Source organism: Nothoprocta perdicaria, unplaced genomic scaffold (genome assembly GCF_003342845.1).
Source record: "Nothoprocta perdicaria isolate Ctin4 unplaced genomic scaffold, notPer1 scaffold_36, whole genome shotgun sequence".
In the NCBI taxonomy this organism is placed as follows: Eukaryota; Metazoa; Chordata; class Aves; order Tinamiformes; family Tinamidae; genus Nothoprocta; species Nothoprocta perdicaria.
In genome coordinates, this window is record NW_020455599.1 from 3,395,201 (window position 1) to 3,408,588 (window position 13,388).

Consider the following 13,388-nt stretch of genomic DNA (forward strand, 5'->3'; position numbering starts at 1 on the left):
CAAGGAGCTCATTCCTGTTAAGCACATGTTGTAATTTGTTATACCACCAATTTCTAAACTTTGGATGGAGAAGGGAGCTTTTGGTTGCTAAGTCTAAGCTGTCCAGGCAGAATGTGTAAGTGAATATGTGAATTAAAGGGAGATGTTTCTAGCTGCTCTCTTTGAGTGTGTAGTTACTGGCTTTGTGTTTGAGAAGTTAATGACTTATCTGGCTATGGGCCAGTAATAAGGTTATTTCTAACGTAGCTAAACATACAGATGCTAACAAAACTGTTTTTATTTTTTCAGGCTGTCAGTTCTGCTAAAAAAGAGACTTCCAGGAGTAATTGTTGAGCTCATGAAGCAGCAAGGCCAGTGCTGAGAAACACACCCTGCCCTTTGGGCTCCCACTCCAGGATGCAGTGGGAAACAAGGCATGCGGAGAGCAAATAAATTTTTCAAGGTTTGCTTGTTTTTATTTTGTTGGTTTATATGTTTTTGAATGCATAAGTTGGGTTATGAAGAAGTTATAGGCCAAGGTCCAGATAACCACCAGTTTAAATGTCACTGTAATCCCTGGGTCTTAATGTTTCATATTGGCGTAGCGTTTGTTTGAGGGCTGAGAGGCAAACATTAGTGGACACCAGCACTGAAGGAAATGCAGCCTGTCTGAATTGGATTTCTCTATAGGCATTGGTCCAACTGTTAATGCTTTGACTTCAAAATAGGTTATATTTACAAAACTTCAGTACAGACAAGAGTTTAAATCTGTAAATAGCAGAGCTGCACTTTTCTATACTCAGTAAGTAGAGGGAGGGATTTGGGCTTTTTCCTGACCAGATGTTACACGTGTTATGATGTGGCAGATGCCTCTGTTAAGGGAGATGAAATGGGTGAAGTTTCTGGTCACTCTGTATCATTCCAGATTTGGAGAGAAAATGACCAGCAAAGAGATGTGCTATTTCTGGTCTCTCACTTCTCTAAGGTAAAACCAGTACTAAATTAGATTTCTGATAATCACCATAAGTATCTGAAGTTTTTTTCTGCACCACACAATTGCATAAGTCTGCAGATGACATATGCATGTATCTTTCATTCTGTAGAGCAGTTCAAAGTCCTGGTACATTTGAGCTTTTGGGAGGGCAAGTTGCTCCAAGCACCGTTGATTAAAGTATGTGAATCAGAGAAATTGTTTTAAAGATTTTTCAAAGGCTCGGTCATGGTATTTTATAAAAAGGATGATGGGAGAATCTCTATTCAGCTTTTCATTATTTTTGAATTGTTCTAGTAGTTTTCTTTTTTTTTTTTCCCCCTGTCCTCAATTACAAGAATCACAGTGATTTAATTAATATGCTTCATAAAGGGACTGAAGCACTGTGGGCTGATAGTTAGCACAAAATCCGTCAGTGGGCTGGATTTGGTCTTAATAGCAGGAACCTACGTCAGGAGCCCTAATCCATCCATCTTTGAAGAAGTGCAGCCCCATGAGCAGTTCTGCATATCACCAAATCCTAGGAAAGAGAGTTGGATATATATTCATCAAAGGAATTTTTCTGTAGTGGTCTTAAACACTTTCCCAGGCAATGGTTGTAATTCCAGAGGGCTTCTGCCCTGTTCAGTGCTATGAGAGGATTGGTTTTTTTTGCTCCTGGAAAACAGTTTTGAGTTGCATTGAGGATGAATAGGCAAGAGAACTCTGAGTTAGATTTTCTTTCCAGTTTGATACACCTAATGCAGGTAACTTTTAGTTGGAGATGATTGATATTATTTGATATTGAAATAGTAAAAACGATAATTTTTACATTAAGTTATTATTTTTTTAACACTCTTGTATACTGATTAAAAACAATAGAATGGAGCTTTGCTGTGTTTTCTAACGACAGTAGAGTTCTGTAACTTGAAAGGAGCTTAGGGCACCAAAAGCAGAGGAATTCACAGGCAGAAGCTCTGCTCATTTGCTGTTGTCTGGTTAGTAGGATCCTCGACTTCTTAAAAGGATGCTTTTATGAAACAGCCCAGCTATTTTTAATATTAGCTTTTAATTTCAGGATATTATATAAAATAAAAATAGTAATAAAAAAAACCTCAAAGCAACTTTTTTTTTTTTTTTAGAATAGCTGTGATGCTGTGGCATCATGTTAAATCAGATTTGTTGTTCAGGTATATTCTTTTGTTTCTTCTGTGCTCTATTGTCTCAGATTTAAAATGCTGCTGAGGCTTTATTCACTACAGCATTTGTAAAAAGTCATAACTTGTCATGTTGATGAACATTCCAAGGTAGGTCGTTGTAATGTAGTAAGACTAGTAGCTGTTGGGGGACTCTAGGGTTGGAAACCACAGAGAATGCTGCAGGTTTTTGCCGTGACTCAGTGCTGCGGGGTAGCTGTACGGTTTGTTGGCTTGTAAGTTCTTGTCATCTGTGCACAGCCTGTGCACTTAGTTTCATTTTGATTATGTCACTTACTGTTTTCCAAAAAGCAGTGAAAACCTAGGCTGAGTTTGTCAGTGGCAGAAGATGAATCTGACTAAAACTTGAGGAAAGTATGAAGACATGGAAGAAAAGAGTCTGGCATACTGATGTCTAATGACAAATTATAGCATTCTAAAATTCTAAAAGCACGCTAAAATTATAAAGCATTCTAAAATTATAAAGCAGCATGGTACATTAAAGCATTAATTTGCCTTTTTGGCTAAGGCGTAGGTGCATTTTTGGGTTATCCTTTTAATTCCTTTGTTAATTACCTACTGACCAGTTCCTCAAGTGGAAGCAGCAGGGAGCTGTGCCTGTGGCACTCCCCTGACGTGGCAGTTTCTGTCAGCTGGAGCAGTGGGACTCCTAAGGTTGTTTGGAAACCTGGGGTGGGTGGCTGTTCACAGCAGACAAACTTGAGCAGGAATCTAATTAAGAAGTCCATGATATTGAATAAAGATCAGAAATGCCATCTGTTCAGCTTTATAATTTCTCAGAATTCACTGATATTTCTCAGTGAATAACAATAGCAAGCTTGACTGTTTTTACGTTTGCTTTATAGCTGGATTTTGTTACAATAGCTAGATCATATATTAGAAGAGTTATGTGGAAGCTGGTAGCATTGAAAAGCATTCGGACTTCATTAATTATTCCATCAAAGTATGTTCTGGAGATGCAGGTAGTTTAAAAAATGATCTCCTGAGCAGAACAGTGATTCCCTGTAAGCCTTGTCTTGATTTATCTCCTTATCACTTGCTTGAAAAGTGTAACATAAACTACATACTAATAAGGTCGTTAATGTTCATTTCCTTGGACAGGCTTGCTCTAGTAGAGCCCTCCTGGAGTTCCCACTGAGAGGAGTCAAGTGCTGAGGTCCCTTCCCAGGGCTGTGATTCAGGGAATGCTGGTTCCTTTGAGGGCTCCTGGTTCCTTAGGCTGAAGAACCCGCTTTCCATGCACTTGATCTTAGCTTCAAAGCATTGGTCTGCCTTTGGGCATCCCTCAGGCATAAATGCACACACAGTGTACACCAGCTTTTAAGCTGCTCCAGAGAGTGATTTGTTGTGCATGTGCAAGATGTAGAAAACACGAGTTAGGAAGAAAGCTCGTTGTTTTGAGATTTGCACGTGTTGTTGGTGGTAGCAATGAAGTACTTCAGTATTCTCATGCAGGATCTTCAGTGGGAGTTTAACCTAAGGAAGTTGGACACTTGATTTTTCAAAGCTTATGTGTAGCTAAGTAGGTCACTGTGTGCTTGCTTTAATGGCCGCTTTAATTGTGGCCCAGTATTGCTGGCATATGCAGCAAGACTGTGGACTCGGATGTTCGATTAAGATACAATGATAACTCCATCTGTAGGCTCCTGCAACAAATTGTTCCTGGGTTAAAGTAATTAAAAACAAGGCTTGGATCTTTATCTCCTTTCCAAGTCAAAGTCTTATTCATGTGGTTGATCAGATGAAAGAATGTTAAGCAGAATGTCTGTGAACCCAGGGAAAAACTCACCGAACTGATTTTCAGTGGGATGATCTGGAAAGTAATCAACTGTAGAGAGAAGGATATGTACCAGTCCCTTCACATAAACCAGGGGATAGAGCAGTCCTAGAAGCTCTTTCCATAATGTATAATTTCAGTGCCAAGAACATCCATTCACAATGTATGTAGGTAGGAACATGGGTGAAAGACACTATGGCAATTTGAGCAGTTGCCCGCGATTGCCTTTCAGACATCATGTAGAAGACCTGAAAGGTTTAAAACAGGCTGAGGAAATAAAACAAATGAGCAAACAATCAGTCAGCTGATCTTTGTGCCCTGCAGATTGAGCTTTGTATTTGGGAAATAATTTCTTATGGACAAGCAACAGTCTTGTGGTGAGTTTGTCATTATGTAAACTAAATTAACCTAGAGCCCAGTTACTAATTTCCTTTATTAATTTTTTTTAAGAATAAAGAGAAAAAAACATGTATACATATTTTTCAATGTAATTCACAAAAAAAAAGACCCAAGTTGAAACAATCTTTTTATTTCCACTATTGGCTAGCTGTCTTGTCTATCCATCTCTTCTAGATGGTCATTAGTTTACCCAGTGCCTCAGTGTTGCTTAGGATCTCTCTCATGACCTGTTCCTCCACGACTGCACAGCTCAACTAGACTGTCAGCATGGATCAGCAGGCTTGCTAAAGAAGACAACAAAAAATGGGCATGTCTGGCAAAGTTTAATGAAGCAGCCCTGCAGCAACAGAGCAGTTCTATTAATATATATTCAGTTTGACACTGTTTCTTTTATATATGCTGGTGTTGCTGGCAAGATGTTGAGATGAACAAAGTGGCACCTTTCTGCTGTGATGCTGCTGGGAGCGTGCCTGGGCACGGGAGCAGGAATCCCCAGGGGGGTGTGCAAGGAGGATGTCAGCCTGCAGCAAGCCCAGATGGCTCTGCAGAGAGCGAAGGGCAGGTTACCTGTCACTTATTTCTCCTTTAGAGGTGGCAGGGGGCAAATGAATGAACGTGGTGAGTTATCATAGCGTAGCTGGTCTGCCATAACATCACAACAGGTTTTATTTGGTTGGCATGGACAGACTTTGAGCACAAATGTGTAAGAACAAGTGTGTGTAAGCAGGAGTACAAAAGGAGCATTTGATTGTGTTTATATTTCCGAGAAGCGTTTTAACGGAGTCTGCTGTCATTCAGGGATGATCACTGTTTTCTCACCTGAGCCTTAGCACTATAATCAACAGCATATGGAAATCCTGTTTGAAATTCTGACAGCTGCTGCTTTTTGTCTGCTCGTAGAGACACAGTCTTCCAAATAATCTCCCATTTATGGTCACCCTTTCACAATATCTGCAAGACTGGAAGGCGTAATCTCTCTTCCCCACTGAAGTGTTGTCTTCTCTACAGAGTTGTCATATAGCGTATAGATTTTTTTTTTCCCCCCCCCACTGAAAAAGTACATGAAGAACAAAAGGACCACCTTTTTAAAAAGGGAAATAAATAAATAAATAAAAGGAGTGTCTGTTTTCTGTTTGTGAGGCATAATTAAACTGCAGGTTATGCTAACTTTCTGTTTGTCTACAAGGAGTTACAAATTGGGTTTATCTGCCCCTTTGTTGTGGAAGAACTGCATAGTAGAGGCATATCCACATCAATTTTAATCTCGTTGAACCACCACCTTGGAATCTGTGGCAGGGAAGGTCTGGATGCATGGGGGGCCCAGACAACCTGCTCCAGGAGAGGAGCAGGAGCAGCAGCAAATGATATTTGAGTGAGCTCAGGGGCACTGAGCTGGCAGGTTTGCTTTGCTCTACTAGGTGATGGGCAGCTCTTTCCACTCGACTCCTTTTGTCTCACTCAGCGGCAGGATGTCCTGCATGCAGGTGATTAGGAGGTATTGGTTAGGGGCCCACTTCTAACTTCTGCTAGCTTTGAAGCCAAGTAGCGGGAGGAAACTTTTAAGTTTCTAGACTTATTTCTGTTCTGTGTTTGAAAAAAGTAACGTAGCAGACAAATGCCTGTCAAGCCTTACCAGTAAGGACCAATTTAGAAAGCTGGAAAATATTCAGAGAAAGGTGAATATTCCTCTGAATTTGTGTGTAGGGACAATCTCTTAAACGTATTATGCTGTCATATTGGAGAATGCACATTTCAAAATGATTGACTATATAATACTGGGAAATATTTCATGCTGAGATGCTCTTCCCCCCCCCCCCTTTTTTTTTTTCCTCCAGCCTTTGATGTATTATAAAAGCATGGTGGACACTACTAAAAAGAAATTCATATTTTTTTTTTCTCTAAAGTTTAAGTAGCCTGCCTCATTATACATTCTTGCAAGCAAATTTTGGCTTGGTTTTAATGCTGCGTACCTTTTGAGGCATTGCCTGTATTTTTTTTCTTCCTTTTTTTGCCAAGCCTGTTGTTGACATTTAAAAGCAAATTTTTGATGTACTTGAACAAAAGAGTTAAGACAGATTTCATCTTTTTACAAACATAATTAAAAAGATAATTTTATCTTAGAAAATGTAAAGAATGAAATACTGCTGGGATCCAATGTCGTTCCTTGCAGCAGACCTTATTTCATATAATTTCATGTCATACTACAGAATCTACCTTTGGCTTGAGTGTGTCAGGAAACATAGACTCAAGTAATTCATGAAAGTATTGTGTGAAACTTGTGCTTTTCACACCCTGGTCCAGTTGGTTGTTTTAGTACACCTGAGTAGGTTGTTCTTACACAGGTAACAAAAGAGAATGGCTAAACACTGTTGCTTTTGTCCAGTATCTTGTGAAAGACTTTTATTCTTCAGGTATTTTTCTCCCTTTGGTCTCACCAAGTCATTTCACTTTCAGAAATGTGCTGCTTTGAAGTTTCTGGAGTACACCCTAATGGGTGACATTATAATTGCAAAACTCCCTTTCATTTGTGACTGGAACAGAATTTGAATGGAAACCAAATGGTGCTGCCCACTCTCTCTCATTTCTGATAAAATATCTTGCACACCAACCACAAAGAAACCTCCCATTAACCAAAAAAAGAGAGGTTTTAGGAAGTTTAGTGCTCTGTATTGTTGCTATGAATGAGTCACTGGAAAACTGAATTTTAATGTTGCAGAAGAAATGAATATTTTCCTGCACTAGAAAACACAACTGCATAAAATCTACTGTGAACTGTTTTTCAAGTCATTTAAAAGGGGAAAAGGGTAGGGCATGGTCCAAAGCTGTATCAGAGTGTAAGATAAATCAACTACTTATGCATTGAACCTTCAGCTTGTTGGGGTATCAGAAGGAGGGGCAGGAACTGCCTGAAGGATCAAAGACATCAGAAGAGGTGATTAAAGCAATCTTATTTATTGTTTTAGTTTTATATTTCAAAGCTTGTCTTTACTCCTTTCTGCTTTATGAGTTGGCACAACAATGCAATCCTGTCCCTGTTGAAGTTAATGGGAAGTTTGCCATCAACATTAATGGGACCAAGATTTAACTCATAATGTTTAAATATTCCTTGAGTGTTTATCCAGCCTGTGTGTGTGTGTATACGTGTTTTATGATTACCTGACTGCTAGATAATAGTGTGTAAGAAGTATTTTTCTGTTACCTGAAGAAAACTATATATTTTTTTACAACGTGAAGTTTTATCTAGTTACAGAATTTTTTTTACTGACTTTTGCAAAGCTTACTATTTCTTTTCTGCAGGGAAGGAAGCTCTTACTGGCAAAGGCTATTCTCACTTCTGACAAAAATTCACAGTGCATTTGTGGTGAAAGTATTTTTTTAGGCACTTTGTGAGGGAAGAGAATGAAATCCAATAGTCTCCTTTTGTATGCATATTTCTATTTTTTTTTAAAAAAAAGGTGGATTTCAAAAATTGTTAAAATTTACAAAAGTATTTTAAAGGAAAAGTCATTAAAAAGACTTCTTTCAATTCTGAATTTCTTTGCCACAGAGATGAAATACTTTGGAGTTATATACCTAGTGAAATACCTGGTGCCTAATATATTAATAGTATAACTGCACGTGAATTGTTTGAGGGAATTGACTTCTTAAAACAAGTGTAATGGAATGTTCTCCCAAATACTTCATTTAAATAGCTTACCAATTCCTCTAGTGGGCAAGGGAGAAAATTGCAATAAATAATTGCATTTAAAGAGTGTATCAACAAAATCTGTTAAATATACAAAGATATTCCAAAACTATTCCAGAACATTTCTGCTTTTTTTTTTTCTTTTCTTTTTCCTCCTTCAGGAAAGATCATTTCTACTCTTTTTTTTCTTTTTTTTTTTTTCTCAGAATAGTATAAAGATGACTCATACTGATTCTTTGAGTAGGAAATTGGTGTCAGATATGTTTTTCATGGATTTTATATTTTTTGCATATTTTATGGCTTCTTCATATATTTTTCCATAAAATGACTGTACAAAAGGGTACTAAGTGTAATAAGTAATAACAGATTATTGAGTTATGATACTGATATATTTCTTCATTTTATGACTATTTTTAACTAGTAAAATTTGCATAAATTAAGAGCAATTGTCTATATTCTAGGTTTTGTTTGACCCTAGTAATGAGATATATTCTAGCACTTCCAGTACTTCCTTATAGGTCATACTAAAATTTTATTGAGTTCGCTTCCAAGATGTGATCTTCTATTGTACATTGGCAAACTTGACTAAGGCATGATTATTTCTTCACATCTGTTGATATCTTGAGGACATGGACTGAATTTCACTGTCTACTGCCTGAAGTGCTAGAAGATTTTATGACGCAAGGCTTTTTAGTGTTGCCCATAATAATAATAATAAATAGTAGTGGAAAGAAACCTGAGAGGAACAGGGAGTATTTCATGTGGAAAGAGACAAAAGAGAAGACCAAAGAACTCTGACCTGAAAAATACTGTTGTTGTTGTTGTTGTTGTTTTTGTTGTTTGTTTATTTGTTTTTCTCCCAGATACCCTTTTTCTCCACCCAGCCTACATGGCCGTAGGCTTACATGGCCTACAGGATCATTCCCCACATGCAAATCCAAATCAGCTTTCTTGTTTTCACTGCTCTGGCAAATCCCTCTGTCCATAGCTACTCTACATGAGCCATGACAATACTAATGGTTAATTATTAATAAAAAAATATTTCTAGGTGGAAAATGACTGTTTATTCCATAGCTTATCATCTTGTTCATCTTTTTCTCCTTTCACAACCCAGATAGCGTGCTGGGGAGAGGGAAGTGCTTTTGTTCCTTTTGTTTGGTCACTCCTCAGCATCTGTGTTCTTTCAGGAGCTCGGCAGATTGCTGCACTAGAAGTTTAGGAAATGATTGTGAGACGTCTGTGTTGTTTTATTTCCTGTGTGTCATTTCCTGTGATATTTCTATGGAATAGTCCGTTATGTTGCATATACATAAATCACGCACAGTATACTGCTGCAATACAGGATGATGTAGTATATACACATGCACATTTGCAAACTATAGTACTGTCTTTTAATGCTCTGAAATATATTTAATATAATGTGAATGGATATGTGAATGGAAAAATCAAGAGTGAATTGGCGAGGGAATAGTGAAGTAACAATGGTATGGATTCTTGTTCTTCATTTTGTGGTGAGTATCTTTGCCTTCTGAAATGCCTTTGGAACATGTTAGACTTTTAGCTAATGTATATATCCTCTAGCTTTTAGAAGCTGTAATTTATTTGCAGTTGTCTTTATTTTCCGCAGAATATTTTTCATTTATTAAAATAATGTGAATTTAGATCAAAGTATTAGAAAATAGCACAGAATTGGCTGTATACCCAGAATCTCAAAATCAAGTACTTATCCAGACTGTATATAGCCAATTGATTTAAAAATGGTTTGAGTTTTTGTGTGAGTCAAGGAGCTATTCATGTGTATTGGAATGAAAGCAATAGTGTTGAACAAAGCTCTGATTATTCACAGAAGTTGGAAATGAAAAGATATTTGATTTTTAAGACTTTTGTAGAATCTGTAAAGGCAGATATATAGCAAAACCTAGGAGCTGGAAGTTGGGTTTCCCAAGTTCTTTGGACTTGATGTGGGGAAAAATAAGGAGAATTAAATTGTCAGATGCATGAGGGTATTATTTTTTAATTAATATGTTGCAAGGTCAGGTATGATTACTGTGGTCATCTAATTAGACTTCCTGAATAACACAGATCATGCAATTTCAATTTTTTTTTGTAAAAAAACTTTGGTTTGAGTATTAAAAGAAAAAAAATGTCAGTTTGCAATCACTGACAGATTGCTTCATATCGCCATATCTCTGTAACTACCTCCAAGCAACCCCGGCTTTGCTGCTGGTAACTGAAGAAGACTGGTTCTCCAAATTGGCCCTCTGCATCTTGTCCAGTGTGGCCCATTAGATGTTATATAACACACAATGTGAAGTACATTACTGCTGAATTAAGTGGGGAGCCTGTGGGAAAAGATGTAGCCATATAGCTTGGGGTGCCTGAGGCCCATCTCTCTTTGCTTTGCCCAAAGAAGTTGCTGTTGTCCCTGTGTCTGTGCCCGAACTCTCTTCCTCTCTCCCCTCTGCTAGGCTGAGGATGAAACCACCACAGCACAGCACTTGTGCCTTTTTAAATGAAAAGCCCTGCTCATTATGATCATATGCCCTGTGTAATTGTTTGAACAGGCTTTGCCAGGCAGTAGCAGGTGGCATTCAGCAGTAGGCAGCTTGGATTTTTGAACTGGCTTTGATAGCATACAACTATAATAATTTCCGTAGCCAATGTCTTGGCACACTTGATCACAGTGGAGATTTTACCATCAATGTGATCAGAGTTAGCATTTGTCCACTAGTGCATACATACGTGTAGGTTTTTGGGGTTTTTTTGGTCTCTGTGCTTTCCTTCCCATGTCAAACTTGAGGAAGACTTACGTTCATGTGATAGAGATCATAATCTGATTGTATTATTGAGTGATGCCTGCTGCAAAAAGTCATTCTGCCTAACATAAGTCTACATAACTATATAGAACTCAGCTTCAAACCCATTAAATGAGTTTAATAATGGCCATGAATACAAAAATATTAACTTCATTATATCCCATTCAGAACCATACTATTTGTTAGCCAAAACTTTGCAAAAATTTAAAAGTAAAGTTTTATACCAGAAGAATTTTGGAGAGTTTAGTTACAGAATCAAGAGCACTTCTGTCAAGACTATAGAAAGAAAAAAGAGCAAGTGCTACACCAAGTGCTTAAGAGCAACTTTTTTTTTTGTTTGTTTCTCTGGCAGAGGAGTATTGAAATGTAGCAAAGCATTCTGTGATTTTACCTCATAAAGAAAACTCTGTCATAGAGGTCAGTTTTCATTAGAAAAAGATAGATGCAGAACTCTACTGTCAACTTGTGGAGGCTTGTTTGTTTGTTTGTTTTGGTTTTTTTTCAAACACTTCCATATGAAATATATGGGAAATGTATACTGTCATTCTGTGATTATGATATTTTTTTCCCCTGTAAATCTCATTTAAATCTAAAAGTGTTACTCTAAAGCAAATGCAGCACTGAAAACTTTCAAAGCTGTTAGTCAAAAGCTATGTATTATTTATTTTGAAATGATTGCTCTTTCTTATTTCCTGTCAAATGGATGCAACTTGCTGATACTTGGCAACGACTATTTTTTTGTTTCATTCTGGCAGTCAGTTACTGGAGGCTTTTAGTACCATTGTAAAGTATAATATATAATTTCCCTTCCATGATCCATTTTCTTTCCAATTGATCTGTACATATAGTATTCCCAAGGTAACTTGGCCTTAGATATCATTGTATCTGGAAAGTTTTTGTTAACATCTGTGTAAAGGTTTCCTTACTGGACATCAAGTTTATTTATTTCTTGTCTATTCTTGGGGAGGATATCTGACAAATGTCTTTTTAACAGCCTTTTAATATCTTAAAATATTCTGTTTTCCTTTTTTTTCTCTTTTCTCTTTTCTAGACTACACACACCCAATTCCTTCAACTTTTTTGTGATGGTTCATGTTTTCTGAACAGTTTTGTCTTTCTCTTTTCATTTCTTCAAATTGTCTGCTTCCTTGTTTTAAATAACTGAACTTAGTAGTTCTTAAGAAGTCCCAGGAGTGTTGATGAAATAATTAGCTTTGCTCTTTTTAATAAATCTAAGAATTTTTTTTGTAAGTTGCAGTACTGTCACACTCCTATTTAGCTTTGTGTGTGTCTTTAATTGTAGCTCCTTGCTCACATCTGAAAACAAGATGTGCTTAAAAAAAAAAAAAGTCAATTAGGAAATTATGGATTTTTTTTGTGTATTTAAGGAAAATGTTCTTTTTTTTTCATTATTATCAGACTCACTTATTTTTGCCTATTGTCATCACTGTGGTATCTAATTCATTGACTTATTTGTAGAGCATACTTTTGGGGCAAATAGAGGTTGTGGTTCTAATTTCTGTTCTCAGTTACACCAATGTGAAAGGTTTGAGACGGAGTTGGACCAGATTCTGATCGTTACTATGCTGATTAAAATAAGGATGCATCATGTGTCCAGAGGATCAGAGGACACATTGCCTGAATTCAGCAACAGAATAGGCTGATGAGCAACTAGGATATTCATCGTGGGTAGCTGTCGCAGTGCAGGGTGTGGTTCCCCTTGGCAGCTAAGCCAGTTTAAGTGCACGCATGGTGCCCCAGATAACAACAAGGAGTGGAGCCCTTGGGTGGGCTCACCCTGACAGGGAAGATCTCCTTGCCTGCCTGCCGCCAGCTGCGGGTGACATGGTGTCCCGAGCTCGCTGGGCTCTGCTGGGAGCCAATTTAACTTGTTTGAGTTAACTGTTTTAATGCCTTTAGGAAAATGTCTAGCAATAGCCTAGTACTGAGTTGGTTGTATTTGAAGAGTTTAGTGAAAGGTCCAGTGAACACCAAAGCAGGGTGGGAGCTCGGAAAGGGAACAGGGCCAGTAGGGCAGGCAGGGCACATGACTCACCCTTGGGCTGCACTTTTATGACAACTTACATTACAACAGCTTTCTGCCTCTCAGAACTAGGTGGTTAGAACAAGTTTGTGCCAGTATTCTGCATTATCAGAGCAATTAAAAGCAGCTCAAGTGGCATGGTGCGTTTTGCTCTGAGACTTTATGTTGAGAGAGAAGCAGTTAGATACAAATAACTTTATGATGTGTGTGAACTTATCTTGATTTATCTCATTTCAGGAGATGAGTCCTCTGTCTTTTTCATAAATAATCCATATTTCATACTTTTTAATAAACTATTAGATGAGAGGAAAAAAACTCTACTTCAAATATTATTCAAAACTAATGTTGACCGTGGCACAAGTAACACGAAGAAATACCATAGTAGTTGATGCTACTGCTACTCGGGATGCATCCTGAGTCCGAAGACTGCAGTAGGAGAAGGCCAACGTGAAATCCACAGGATCACAGAATGGGCCATCTGGCTGTCCTACAGGTGCAGGC

At 37.8% G+C, this 13,388-nt stretch overlaps 1 protein-coding gene across 6 annotated transcripts in view; it reads left to right on the top strand.

The window, feature by feature from the left end:
* Positions 1-13,388, top strand: part of TIAM2 (T cell lymphoma invasion and metastasis 2) — a 172,774-nt gene that overhangs the window by 36,104 nt on the left and 123,282 nt on the right. For all 6 annotated transcript variants that reach the window (XM_026044345.1, XM_026044343.1, XM_026044348.1 and 3 more), the window contains exon 2: positions 289-442. The gene's annotated coding sequence lies outside the window, so the exon portion shown is untranslated. The remainder of the gene's footprint in view (positions 1-288; positions 443-13,388) is intronic.